General features: G+C 38.3%; 3 protein-coding genes and 1 pseudogene across 11 annotated transcripts in view; 1 reads left to right on the top strand and 3 right to left on the bottom strand.

Moving 5' to 3' along the window:
* The window catches only part of LOC124991706 (immunoglobulin lambda-1 light chain-like), a 1,192,366-nt gene that overhangs the window by 135,107 nt on the left and 1,042,740 nt on the right, over positions 1–14,519 (bottom strand). The gene's annotated exons all lie outside the window — the stretch shown is intronic.
* The window catches only part of LOC124991707 (immunoglobulin lambda-1 light chain-like), a 1,154,667-nt gene that overhangs the window by 139,566 nt on the left and 1,000,582 nt on the right, over positions 1–14,519 (bottom strand). The window lies entirely within an intron of this gene.
* The window catches only part of LOC124991709 (immunoglobulin lambda-1 light chain-like), a 981,515-nt gene that overhangs the window by 144,081 nt on the left and 822,915 nt on the right, over positions 1–14,519 (bottom strand). The gene's annotated exons all lie outside the window — the stretch shown is intronic.
* LOC124990514 (beta-1,4-galactosyltransferase 6-like) lies at positions 2,271–4,321 on the top strand (annotated as a pseudogene).

Here is a 14,519-nt window from a genome sequence, read left to right as displayed (position 1 = left end):
CATATTGCCATTGATAAAGTACAAATGACAGACACCAAAAACTTCCTGGGATCTATCATAAATGCAACTATGGTTAAACCCATAAAAATTACCATTTGGTTGGACAAACATAGAATTTAAATGATTTTCAAAAACTTTTGGGTGATATTAATTGGATTAGAACTTACCTTCATTTACCCACTCCAAGTTTGGGCCCCCTGTTTGATATTCTTAAAGGTGATTCTGACCCCCTTTCTAAGCGGGTGCTTACCCCTAAGTCTTGAACAGCTCTCAAGCTTGTTGAAACAGCTATGGAAAAGGTTCATCTTGATTGTATTGACCTAGCTAAGCCTTTATCATTCATTGTCTTGGCCACAAATAAGTTACCCACACGAGTGTTTTGGAAAAAGGGTCCTATTCTATGGGTTCACATGAATTATGCCCCTAACAAGGTCTTATCCTTGTTTACTGACTCTGCGGCAGAATTAAGGTGTTAAAAGTATCACTTTCCACCTTTGGATCACACCCCTCGACAATAACTACTCCATACACTACTGATCAGATAGAATATCTAATTAATAATTCAAATTCATGGGCTATAGTCTTTACTAGAACTTCTGCTGTGTTTGACAATAATTCAGATTCATGGGCTATAGTCTTTACTAGTACTTCTGCTGTGTTTGACAGTCATTTGCCATATGATCCTCTCCTCCAATTTTGGAGTCAACATCCTATAATTTTCCCTAAAGTCAACCAAAAAGAACCTATTATAGGAGCTACCCTTATATTTACTGATGGATCAAAAAATGGTACGGGGGCTAGTACTATAGATAATGTTAGAGAAACATTGCTGTTTAATACTCTATCTGCACAACAACATAACTATTAGTAGCTATAGAAGTATTCAAAACCCACCATGAGCCTTTTAACTTATTCTCTGATAGCAAATTCGTTGTTAATGGTATTCAAAATTTAGAATTAACTGGTCTGATTTCCCTCACCTCCACTATTACTAAATATTTACAATGCTCACAAAAACTTATCTGGGACAGAAAAGATCCTTTTTTTATTGGGCATGTTTGGGCTCATACTGGCCTTCCAGGTCCTCTAAGTTTACACAATAATTTAACAGACATGGCCACCAGAGACCCACACATCTTTAATACGCTTGAAAATGCAAAAACTTTTCATTTCAAATTTCATGTAAATGCTTCCACCCTATGTACACACTATAAAATTACTAAGGCAACAGTTCGGGACATAGTCAAGTCTTGTGCTAAATGTGCTACTCTTATTCCTAACCCCTCATTAGGAGTAAATCCAAAAGGGCTTCAGCCCAATCATATTTGGCAAATGGATATAACTCTTTATTTAGAATTTGAAAAACTACAATTCATTCATATGTCTCTTGATACCTTTTCAGGATTTATTATGACCTAGATCATACTGGAGAAAAAAACAAAGATGTAATAACACACTGTTTACACTCTTTCTCCATCCTGGGGTTTCCCAAATAAATTAAAACAGATAATGGTCCTGGATATACGTCCCAGGCCTTTAAACAATTTTGTTCCACCTTTGGTATTCAACATGTCACAGGAATTCCCTATAATCCTACTGGACAAAGCATTGTTGAGTGTGCCCATTTAACGCTTAAAAACATGCTTTATAAACAAAAAGGGGTAATAGGGGCATCATACAGGTACCCAAAAGACAAATTATCTGTTGCTTTGTTCATCTTAAATTTTTTAAATCTCAATTCTGAGGGCCAATCGGCTGTTGACTGTCATTCAGAGCCTAATAAAAAACATCTACCTCAAGTGCTCTGGAAGGACATTCTATCAGGACAATGGAAAGGCCCAGATCTGGTGTTAATCTGGACTCGAGGATTTGTTTGTGTTTTCCCACAGGACGCACAATCACCAATTTGGGTGCCAGAGAGATTGGTCAAGGCCTCAACAAAGACCCAAAAACAGGAAGATGAGGAGGCTTCTCCCGCTGATGGTGTTGGCGATTCCTCACCATTGCGCTGTTCAATGGGGAAAAGAATGGTTTGGGTTTTTGTCCAGGGGAGGTCTATTGTGTGTTGTGTCTGTTCTGTGTCTGTAGTGTTTATACAAAATGCGTATACATCGGTGCAGAGAAACAGCCATTATTTGCCAAGCAATTGATGCTGCTTCATTCCCCCAAGTCTGGTTAAATATGCTGGACCTGTAGTCAAAGACGCGTAAGATTCATGGGGAGCTCATACTGACCTAAGACAGGAAATAGGGCTAGAGCTTCATTGTCCAATGACCGGTAAGGATGTTGCTCTGCCGTGGACAACCTAAGACAGGCACGGTCTCTTTTATAAACAAAAAGGGGAAAATGTGGTGGTTGAGACAGGGTTACATCACAGGCATCCAAGATGGCAACTGGCAGAGAGTCAAAGGGCATGCTGAATGTACCTAGAGAAAAACAGGAAGCGTTCACCATTGGCTGTATGATAATTAGTTCAGTCGCTTAGCGCTTAGACAGATATATCTTACATGTATGCTTGAACTCATGATAACTTGACCTTTAATAGGATTGGATAGACATATCTGATTACAATGGCTTATGCATGAGACTGCTTAAATATTGAGGATGTTATTCAAATAAAGCAGAAGCTGCTTCATGAACTTCTGAAGTGTACGTGTCATTTGTCCTGCTGGTTGGCGGCAAGCAGCATCAACTTCTATATAGATCCAGCAGAGCACCATCTGGGTTATCTGTTTTCCCCCATAATTCACACTAAGAAATCATTGAAGCGTGGACAGCAGAAGGAAACCACTCTTGGCACAGCCATCAAGTAGCAGTTGGTTTAGAATGGCCTGAATTCTGAAACACTTTGCCAGGCACACACAGCTCTGACATTTGGGTGGTCAGCTGCTCATCAGGTGGGTACACTGTGAGGCAGTTGCAATGAGAAGACCCCAGGGAGGATGGCGTCCTGCACTGAGCTGCCCCTAACCACATGGTGCCTGGGCTGACCGCCTGCACCTCTCCCACATTCAACCCCTCCCCTGGAAGTGCCTGGCAGAAAGAATGGAAGTCTTGGCCCATCCATGGCCTCGTCAGGCCCTCTCCTCCCTGGAACCCAATCTGGACTCTCCTCTCCTCCCTCTGTCCTTCCCTAGTCCTCCAGGGCCTCTCCTCCCTGGCTCTCTGCCTCCCATTCATTCCATGTTCTTTCTCCCTGTTTTTCCTTCTGCTAGGGCCCACTTCCCAGAGCTGCTCAGTGGGGCACCTCTGCTTCCTAGGGGTTCTTAGAACATTCATGGAAGTTTAGGGCCTGGACATTGGTCCTGAATCTGGCCTGAGAGCGCAGACGAGCTGCTGGCTGGGAAGATGAAGAAGACTGAACTCAGGTGGATGATGCAGTCTTCCAAATGCTTCAGTCTAACCTTCATCTTCTCCTTCTCCTGGCCTTGTATCTACATCATCAATCTGACTCTGGGTATTGGAAACACATACCTCACTATGACCCAAGCTCCAGGGATAATGTTGACAGAAAATGTGAAAACTATAGTACATGATCAGGCTGTGTACTAATAAACTGCCACCCTCATTGGCACAGATTATTCTAAAGTCAATAATGCAAGTGACAATCTTGTTCAAATAACAAGGTATCTCCCAGAAAACTTCATTATTCACCATTCCTTCCCTGCCAGGAAAAGCTGCCTTACATGGGGGGATTTCTCAGTGTCATTGTAAGGGAATCAGTTTTGATGAAGTTCATCAGCTCTTCACTAAGTATTTGGATATAGAGCCAGGAGGTCACTGGAAACCAAAAAACTGTAAACTCAGATGGAAAGTAGTAATTCTCATTCCTTTCCACAATCGCCATGAACATCTTCCTAATTTTTATTCCAATGCTTCAGATACAGCAGCTGTAATTTTCCTTTTATGTCATTGAACAGAGTGGCACACAACCTTTTAATCCTGTGATGCTTTTCAAGTGGGCTTCAAGGAGGCCAGGAAGGACAACATCTGGGACTGGGTGGTCTTCCATGATGTGGATCATCTACCTGAAAATGACCAAAACTGTTATGGAGGTGGAGAAATACCCCGTCACTTTGCAGCAAAGCTGGATAAATACAAGTATATCCTGTCATATAAAGAGTTTTTTGGTGTTATAAATGAACAGATATTCCATCAATTTAAAATGATCAATGTTTTCCCAATGCCTTCTGGGAATGGGGATGAGAAGATGACCTTTGGAACTAAGTTACTATGGTGGATATAAGTGACAAGACCAGAGGGAGACCTAGGAAAATACAAGTCCATTCCTCATCATCATCAAGGGAAGTCCAGATTTTAGGATGGTATAAATCACTAAGGTATTCTAAGGAGTACCGTATATGATAGGTAGAACATTTTATTACACACAACAAAAATACTGGTTGATAGGTTGTATACAAATAAATCTGAGAACCTCATGTCAGAGTTAGCCCCAATGCAAGACTGTTAAAAGAAGTAGCTCTCCTGGCTGAATAGATCATGGTGCTGGATCATAAACTTGGAGTGCAGTGTTAGTGGTGGTCAGCGACTGGATATCTCAGTGCCCTCATGTCTGAGAAGAGCCAGCAATCTTCAGCGTTGACACTGTGGGATTACACACATTCATCCTTCTTAATTCCCTCCTCTCTATTTCCAGACACACCCCATGGCCAGCAAACAACAGAGCCCTCACTTGAGATTGAAAGTTGAGCGAGTTCCCCAAAAAGAGAAAGGTTTTTATACTGAAATATAGAATTTAATTCAATGAGAGCTCTTTTATTTCCATTTAAACATGCTTTGTACATATGTGATGTTAATTATGTGTTCAAATTGTTGAGAAATAACATGTTACAGTTTTGCATGTAATTGGTTATGCTTTCATTGACTTTTTATGGACATTTTATTTGCATGGCAAAAACAAACACTAATTTTATTTCACTAAACAAAGCTTAAATCTTGTGTGAAATGACAGTAAATTAATACAGCACCCTGTTACAACATTTTTCAACTTTTCATCCCCAGCCTTTCATATGAAAGAAGTTGCAGCTTTTGTAGGGCTTTAAAGGGAAAGAAGAAGGGACTTAAACAACTTTTCTTGCTGCCACAATTACCTGTTTTTTTTTTTTCCTTACTTGCAATTTCATCAGATTTTGCTGAATCATAACCATATTGTTTATGTATAATGCATTACTCTTACTGAGAAAATGTGAAAAGTTGTGACTGACATGCAATAAATAACCTCTATATGTTGAATTTCATTCCTAAACCCTGGTATGTCAGGAATTCTGGGGCTCAAAAAAGGTTTCCAAGGTTGTTTATTCACTGTATTTTTTAATATTCATAGTGAATAGGAGTCTTATTACTTCTAGTTCAGAAGAGCCAATAAAACCAGTATCTTCATTTTTTAAAAAATTTGTTGTTCTTTTAAAGAAGGATCTAGAGAAAAACCGATTAGTACTTATACAAATGCACTATACTATTGGATAACACATTAAATTTTCTATTTATGCAGATAAATGCTTAGTAGATAAAATAAATTTTAATTCTCAGACAAGATGAATTTATTTCCTACACATTAACAAAGAGATTACACATGCAAATGCTCTTCTATGTGGTATGTTTGGTGGACTTATTAATGCACATGTATGAATTGCCTACTGTGTATCATGTGCCATGCTAAGCATCTTCATTTGTTTGAAAGTGTTGTGTCACTTCTAAACAAAATAAGGAAATTGAAACCTTTTTGAAATTATGAAGACATCATCTGATAACTTATGTTATATTTCCTATATATGTGGTCATAGAGATACTAAGATAGGAAAGGTTTCTACATAAATGCATTAACAAAAATGCTATTAGTTTCTTTAGCACTTGTGCAGTGAATATGCAGTGAGTATTACTACAGAAGTAATCATAATTAATGGCCAGGTCAGTAGAAAAGAAAAGGGGCAATTGTGCATAGTGATGATATTATATGTATTACACAGTAAAGATAGTCATTTAATTCTTTGCCAAACAAGTACTTTTTTAAAGGTTAAATTTAAATTTTTGTTTGTATTTTGTGAAAAACATACTCACTAAGAAAAACGTATTCACAATATTATATAAGTACAAAAATGTGTGTATTTAAGAAGTGTACTTCTTTCCCAACCAAAGTACTGATATTCGCATGAAAGCAAAATGAATATTTTCCTTTTGGAGTCTCCCTACAAGTGAAAGCAGATTTTATGTTTTTCAATGAGGTCTTTCCTTGTCCCAGTTATATTCATTTCCATACATTTCAAATGGAGATTCCATACATTTCAAACTCTAGATTTCCCACCTTGGATTTGCAAGTATGTCGACAAAGAGAACCAAAATGGCCATGCTATCTATCAGAAAGGCAAAATGTACTTTAATTATTTTATGAAGATATGAAAGGGTTCTACATAAATGCACTGACATAAATGCTATTAATTTCTCACACTCTGTTTTCTGCTTCTCATGGAAGTATTTGTACCATTTTTAGCATTGTTTTTTATGAAATATTATGTTCTATAGAAAATTAAAATAAAGCAAACTCAAAATTTTTCTCTCTAGAAATGTCTGGAGATTCAGAAATAGTGGGAAATGGGTAGGGTTGGTTTTTCAAACCAAGAATAGAATCTCTTCTGATTCTCAAACTGGAAGCTTTGTCTCCCATTCATGCCAGACTTTTAGGATCAATGAAAATATTGAAGGAGGGCTAGGACATTTTTTGCTAATTTGTTTCTAAACATAGATTATTAATATAGAGGTCTAGGATTCAGTTATTCAAGGGAAAATACACCATTAATCAAAACTCTTGGGCGAGTAAAATACACAGACGAGAGCAGCACCCCTTAATGTGCCATGTGCTGGCTTGAATATTCTATGATTGTCACAATGATAACAGGATGCACATCTTACCTTCCATTCCAACTGTCGTTCAGTGAGCTGAGGTTCAAATTGGAAAGCAGTGGTGTGATTTTCAGTGGCAGTACAACATGGGAAATCTAAATTGCTGTGGTGAAGGTATGTTCACATTGATATTTTGAAGGCTGTTTCTTCAAAGGGATCAGTTAATTGTACTGAATATAATTTCTTCTTCATTTTTAATCTTCCACACTCAATCTACTGTGCAGAGTTATAAGTATTTCATAGTTTTCTTTTATCACTCCACTAATGTATTTGATTTTTCTCTCCACCTAGTTGCCTTAAATATTTTCTTCAATTTAGGAAAATGGATATTTCCTAATGCCCATATCAGGTGCACTCTTTGAGTGGATCGATAAGCAGGGGAAGGACAACCACACTGATTTCATGAAATAGAAAAAAGACAGAATACAGATGATAAGAAAGTCAATAGATAGCCCATGAAAGGTCATTACAGTACAAATTCTTGTGAATGGATATGTGAACCTCTAAAATTGATGTTAGAGAAGTCTAAATCAAGGCTTTTGCAGAAAGGTAAAAGAGCTGAGAGTTAGAGTCCTATTTCCAAGTGGTGAGGAGTACAAGATCCCTGGTGTTTGGGACCTATTGGGAAGGAGAAAACAAAGGACAAGGCCACGAAGTAAGTGCAGAGGACGTGGGATAACGGAGGAAAAGAGGGACTTAAGGAAGGGTACACTTAGGACCCTCTGTTTCACAGGCTATAGTTATGGGTAGTCCCTTGTATGTAGATAAGTCTCTGGCCCCTGATCCTCAAGGATCGAAGCAGAGATGAGGAAGGTCCGTGGGAACAGGCCTGATAAGAACTGGTGCATCTGCAGCAGGTTTTCAGCCAGATTTGTTTATCTCCTGAGATGATAGTGCAGCAAATATTAACTCACAAAAAAGAAAGAAAGTGAAGAAAACCTTAAAACATGGAAAGATCTACCTTGTTCTTGGATAGGCAGAATTATGATTGTCAGAATGGCTAGTCTACCAAAGCACTATACAGAACCATTGCAATTCCAATTAAAATACCATTTCAGAATAATATTCCATTGTGTATATATACCACACTTTCTTTATCCATCTAGGTTGGTTCCACCATCTAGCTATTGTGATCTGAGCTGCTATAAACACTGATGGGACTGTGTTACAGTAGTATGCAGAGTTTAAGTCCTTTGGGTATAAACCGAGGAGTAGGTAAGTGGGTCTAAAGGTCAGTACATTCCAAGTTTTCTGAGGATACTCCGCACTGGATTCCAGAGTAGCTGCACCAATTTGCAACTCTACCAGCAAATAAGTGGATGCAAATGGAGAATATCATGCTAAGGGAAATAAGCCAATCCCCCAAAACCAAAGACTGAATGTTTTCCCTGATAAGTGGATGAAGATAAATAATGGTGGTGGTGGGGTGAGAGAAGAATGGAGGAACATCAGATTACTTTGAGGGAAATGAGAGGAAGGAGGGATTGGGGTATGACAAATGGTGGAATGAGAGAGATATCATTATCCTGTGTACATGTATGATTGCATGAATGGTATGAATCTACATTGTGCACAACCATAGAAATGAAAAGATGCACCCCATTTGTGTACAATGAATCAAAATTAAGTCTGTAAAGATATCAAAATAATAAGAAAAAAGAAAAACATTAACACAAATGGAGGCATTCAACTTCTTACATGGATCCACTAAAGGACATGCCCAGGGTATGTGTTTTCCCCCATTAACTCACGCTAACAGCTCATCCAGGGGTGAACAGCAGAAGGAAACATAACTCTTGGCACAGAAATCAAGTGGCAGTTGGTTTAGAATGGCCTGAGTTCTGAAACAGTTTGTCAGGCCCACAGAGCTCTGACATTTGGGGGTTCAACTGCTCATCAGGAAGTCTTCTTCTTAGGCAGTTGGCAGTGAGAAGACCTTGGGGAGGATGGTCACACGTTTGGACTATACCCTGGACCATCAGAGACACTTTGTTTGAATGAAATTATCATATCTCTGGTCAATAATTTCAAGGAAGAGGTTAGAGGCTTTGGTCAGTCAACCCTTCTGGGATATCAGTCTTCCCAAAGAGGCCTTCAGAGAGGAGGTTTTGTGAAAGAGTGAGAAGAGTTAAGGGTTCCTGGTTCTAAGGTATCAATTACAGGACTCAAGTGTTCAGGGATCTCTGGTGCCAGATAAACATTTCTGTCCCACATCTTCCACTCAGCAATCTTGTGGTTCTGGGCAAGTCCCATAAAAACCTCCAAATTTCAAATGCCTAAACTCAACATTGTGGGTTATGGAGTCTGTTCCACTCATCCCTGTAGGCTAATTTGTGGTCACAGGAAAAACAGATATTCTCCATGAGGTTTTAGGATATCCAACTGTAAAGAATGGCGAATGGACTTTCTTCACCTAATACCGTGGAGAATGACATTGGTTTGACAGCTCACTGTTCAAATACTGCCAAAGAACAAGCTTAAGCTTACTCGTTGACACATTTTATGATAGGACTCTTTAGCACAGATAGGAAGAACCAGTCTTCTTAAGGCTGCTTTTGTGTGATCATTGTCAGTCTGATAACATTACATGGGCCAGAGAAACACTTCTGCATCTCCACACAAGCAATTAAGGCACAGAGGGGTTTATTTAACTCATACAGGTATGTGTGGCTTTGAAGTAAAATTTGAACATAAGTCACATGACCACAGACTCTGCTCTTGGTCATTGTTCTCTCTACCTCTCTATGATTTCACATTAGTAAAGCTGTTTGTGCACACAATAGTCAGTTGGGTTTTAGACCTCTCCACTTTGCAATGTTATCCTTAAGGCCAATCTGACTCAGGTGTTTTGCTGCCCCAATGGTGAAAAATGTGTTCAAAAGTGTAAATTCTAAGAACATTCATATCCCTCTCGTCTAACTTTCTTGAAACATAGATTGTTATATTTTAATGTCTTGTCAAAGAATTCAGAATAGACACCAGTATTTTTTCCCAATATTTAATTGTAACATTGTCTCCCACACTCAGGTAACTAATATTCGGCACCCAGCTTCTATAATATCAACTTTTCAGCTTCCACCAAAGAGGGAGACTATGCAGTATTTGTCCATCTATGCCTGACCATTTCATTTAACATAATATCCGCCAGGATCATCCTTGTTGTTGAAAATGACAGAAATCTTCTCACTGGAAAAAATACACAAATATATAAGTTTCTGACTATGCTATTATTGTAATTTGAATTCAAAGCTCAAATTGTATTCCCAGATATTTACAATTATCATGTCAATTAAAACTGTTTGAACTGTTATTTGAATTACTACTGTTGACTCTTTGTTCTTTTGCTAGCAAGTTTTCACCAGCTGATAGTATTTTATCTCATTGCCCAGGCTGTTGCCTCCCACATAAGGAAAAGAAGTCAGCAACACATCCTGAAGTATTCCATAGGCCTTTGACCAGAGGATTCCGCCTGTGGCCACCAAAGAATGTGTACCCTGACGAACAGTGGGATGAAGGTACTTTGGGGTTGAATCAATGTGTCCATTCTTCATTAATGATTCTAGTCTGTTCAGAGTTACAGTTCCTCTTTTGTTTGGTGTGTGCAGATTTGTGGCCATTGAGTCAGTCAGCGGTTCTATCGTTCCACCAGTGAAGATCTGTTCCCACTGAGTTCTGTGCACTTGATCCATTGAACTATTGATGGGCATCTTTGTCCATTCCATCATTAACCTATTGGGAATTGGCCTGCTGCAAACATCAAAGTCACTGTATTATGTTAATATGCTAATCTTAGTTCTTTGAAGAAGCAGAGAGTAGTGGATCCACTCATAGTTCTTTCAGGAAGCTCTGCACTCTTGGCCAAAGACATTGTAATAATTTGCAGACCCACACAGTGTGTCACTGTACTTCATTTGTCACATCCTTGCCAGTGATTTCTATGGGTATCCAGTTTTCCCACTAACTTTTGTTTAAACCCATACCTCTTGTCTAACATACAGTGTTAGTTCTTTCTTCAAGTATCAGGTGGCTGTAAATATGAGGGTTGTCTCTGTTTCATATATTCCATTACATTGACCTTCCTATCTATTTTGAGACTGATACCAGGGTGTTTTTGCTACTCATCTCTGTAGTCTACTTTGAGATTGGGTATTATGATAATTCCTACATTTCTATTCTTACTCAGAATTCAATTGCCAAAGCAATTCTGAGTCTCAATATTTCAAATGAATTTCAACACTGGGTTTTCAATACTTTAAGGAATGTCATTGGTAATTTTAAGGGGATTACATTGAGTCTGTTTATTGCCTTTGGTAGTTTTGCCATTTTCATGATATTAATACTGCCTATCCAAGAACATGAATAGTCTCTGCATCTTCAGGGGTGTTCTTTGATTTCCTTTTCAGTGTTCTATAGTTCTCATTGTTGAATTTGTTCACCACTTTTGTGAGATTAATTCCCATGTGTTTTTTTACATTATTGTGAAAGGGATGGATTTCCTGAAGTGTTTTTCAGCTGAATCACTTTTGGAGTATAGAGATGCTAATGAATTAGTAGTGTTGATCTTTTATCCTGCTACACTGATAAACGAATCAGGTGTGGAATTCTTCTGGTGAAATTTCTTGGGGACTTCTAAATATTGGATATTGTCAACAGAAAACAAAGATAATTTAATTTTTACTTTTCTTCTCATATCCCTTTAATTTTCACCTCTTGCCTCATTGCTCTGACTTGACTTTTGAGAACTATATTGAATAGAAGTGATAAAAGTGGACATTCTTTTTTTTGTTCCTGATATTTGAGGAAAACCTTTCTTTTTTATCTCTGTTCAGTGAGATGAAGGCTTTGCATTTCCCATATATCGCTTTTAGAATATTGATATTGAGTGACTTCTATCCAAAATTTCTCCAGTATTTTTTAAATGGGTGTTGCTGTATTTTCTGAAATAGCTTCTCTGCACCTATTGAGATGACCTTATGATTCTTATTCATAATTTCATTTTGTAATGTGTTAGTCAGGTTTTTTTTAATAACTTGAAGTAAAATACCTGGCAAGAACTTAGAATAGGAAAAGTTTAATAAAGTACAAATGGATATGAAGGTCTCAGTCCTTTGACTGCATGCCCAAGTCCTGAGGACTTTCAGTGAGGCAGAGCATCAGGGTGGAATAGTTTGGTGGATAAAAGTGGTTCAGACATGTTCACAATGCAGAGGGTGAGACTCTACTCTCCAGGTACAAAATATATAACGATAATCTCACCCGCAATGACCCACTCCTTAGGCCAAACACTATCTGCCTTGTGATACCAATCCCTTAATCCCTTTCAGGGGATTAATTCACCGACTGGGTTAAGGCTCTCAAAACCCAATCATTTCAGACCAAAACCTTCTTGCATTTTCTCACACATGAGCTTTGAGCAACTGTCACATGCTAACTATAGCAAATGGTGGATTACTTTTATTAATTTGCACATATTGAACCAAATTTCATCCCAGGTTTGAAGACCACTTGACTGTGGTGTATGGTCTTTTCATATGATTTAGAATGCAGAATACTATTGTTATTTTAAAGATTTTTGCATCTGTATTCAATAGGTATATTGGTCTGTGGTGTTTATTCCTGGATGCATCTTTTATTGTTGTGATATCAAGGTAATACTGACTTAGCAGAATGTATTTGGGAGGGTTCTCTTATATTAAATTTCATGAAATAATTTGAGAAAACTGATGTCAGTTCTTCTGTCATGGTCTGGTAGAACTGAAATGGATTTCTGATAGCCAGAAATCCATCTGGTCCCAGGCTTTTTTGATGGAATCTTTTAATTGACTTTTCAATATCATTCTTAATAGAAATTGATCTGTTATGGTTTTCTCTGTCTTCCTGGTTCAATATGTGCAGTCGTGTGTGTCTCAAAATTTGTCATTTCTTTAGATGGTTCACTTTAGCAGGTTATAAATTATCCAAATAGTTTCTACTGTTCCTCTGGATTTCTGAAGTGTCTGCTTCATATCTCATTTTTCATCACCAATTGTGTTGATGTGAGTGTTTATAGAACTTATTTTTCTTCTACAACAACCAACACTTTTTGCACTGATTCCTGTGTATTTTTATTCTAAAATTCATTAATTCTGGCATTCTGTATAATGTGTTTACTATGTCAATTACTGTATTAATAATCAGAACAACATGGATGTTGTATGAATTACATCACCCTCTGTTGTCTGTGGAACAGCATTTCCATACTTCCTGAGCTTATTCTCTGGGCATGTACTCACACCACCTCATTCTTTAAATCTGCTTTGTGAAATTCTCAATCCACTTCAGCTGCTCCTGTGTGCCACCTGACTCAAAGGTGGAAGGATGCAGGGCTCTCCTCCCATCTCTGCCTTCAGTTCCCCCGGTTAGAATACTCTCCATGCCTTCAGCTCTAGCTCTTCTTGGCAAAGCCTAGGTTCTTTGGCAGGTGACGGTATAGACCACGCATGTGTACCTGCTCAGATTTCCATGATCTTGTCTCCTAAGAGGCTGTGTGGAAGGTGCCTCCTGCCTTTCTCTCTGTGGACAGTGGGAAGAACTGAGCACCCTTCTTGCACTGTGTAGGGTGCAATGAAGTCTCTGGATCAGCCAAGTGAAGGCTGCCTCTCTGATCTCAGGATTTTCCACACTAAATCTGTTCCTTTTTTTTTGTACATATTACCTCTCTCTGTGATCCAGCGATGGCTCCACTGCTGCAGCACCAGCTGCCTCTACAACCTTGACGCTAATATACTATTTTTCTTCTTTGTTTCATGTACCCAACATTCTGATTCTGTAAGACTCCCTGACTGACCAGTACTGGGTTTTAGTGAAATTCCTCTCTGATCCACCTCAGAGTGAAGCAGTATTCATGCTCTTTGAATTCCAGGTTATGAGCTACAAGTAATAAAGACTCTATCTACCTGCCATTTTGCTTCACTATTCTAATGTATTATTACTTATACTTGAGGTTCTGACTTTCTATATCTCTATGAATTTTTTTGCAATGCACTATGAAGTTTTGGTGAATTCCTTTAGTTACTCAACTAAATGAGAAGTGTTTTCTTGATTTGGAAGTCTGGCAATGAGTAACAGTTCGGGGTGCATCCTTCTTCCTATCTGCCAACTTCACTTCCCCTGAGAACAAATTTTGTATGATTTCAATACTTTTCACGTTGTCAATGTATGTTTCAGAGTCAAAATATACTCTATCTTGATGAATACCTCATGTGATCTTGAAATAATTTCTTTCTCATTGTTGAATGAAGTTTTTGTACAAAGACAAAGTAGATCTATGTGATTGATAGTGGTGTTGCTACATTCCTAGGATTACCATGTCCAAGTAGCAGCTTTTTTGGCTTGAAGTAATAGGAGTGTATGATCTCAGAGCTCTATAGGCTAGAAATCACACACTGAAACATAAGTAGGTCCATGCTCCTTCTGAAGACTGTAGGAAAGAATATTTTCATACCCATTCCTAACTTTTCTGGATTGTTCGTCAAACTTTCTGATTCGGTTCTCACAGGGCATTGTCCCACTTGAATGTGTCCCCTTCCCTGATGAGAAAAGTCATCATATTTGCAAAATAC

This window comes from Sciurus carolinensis, chromosome 8, assembly GCF_902686445.1.
Source record: "Sciurus carolinensis chromosome 8, mSciCar1.2, whole genome shotgun sequence".
NCBI classification, from domain to species: domain Eukaryota; kingdom Metazoa; phylum Chordata; class Mammalia; order Rodentia; family Sciuridae; genus Sciurus; species Sciurus carolinensis.
The sequence above is the reverse complement of the archived record's forward strand: the minus strand, read 5'-3'. Positions and strand labels throughout refer to the sequence as shown.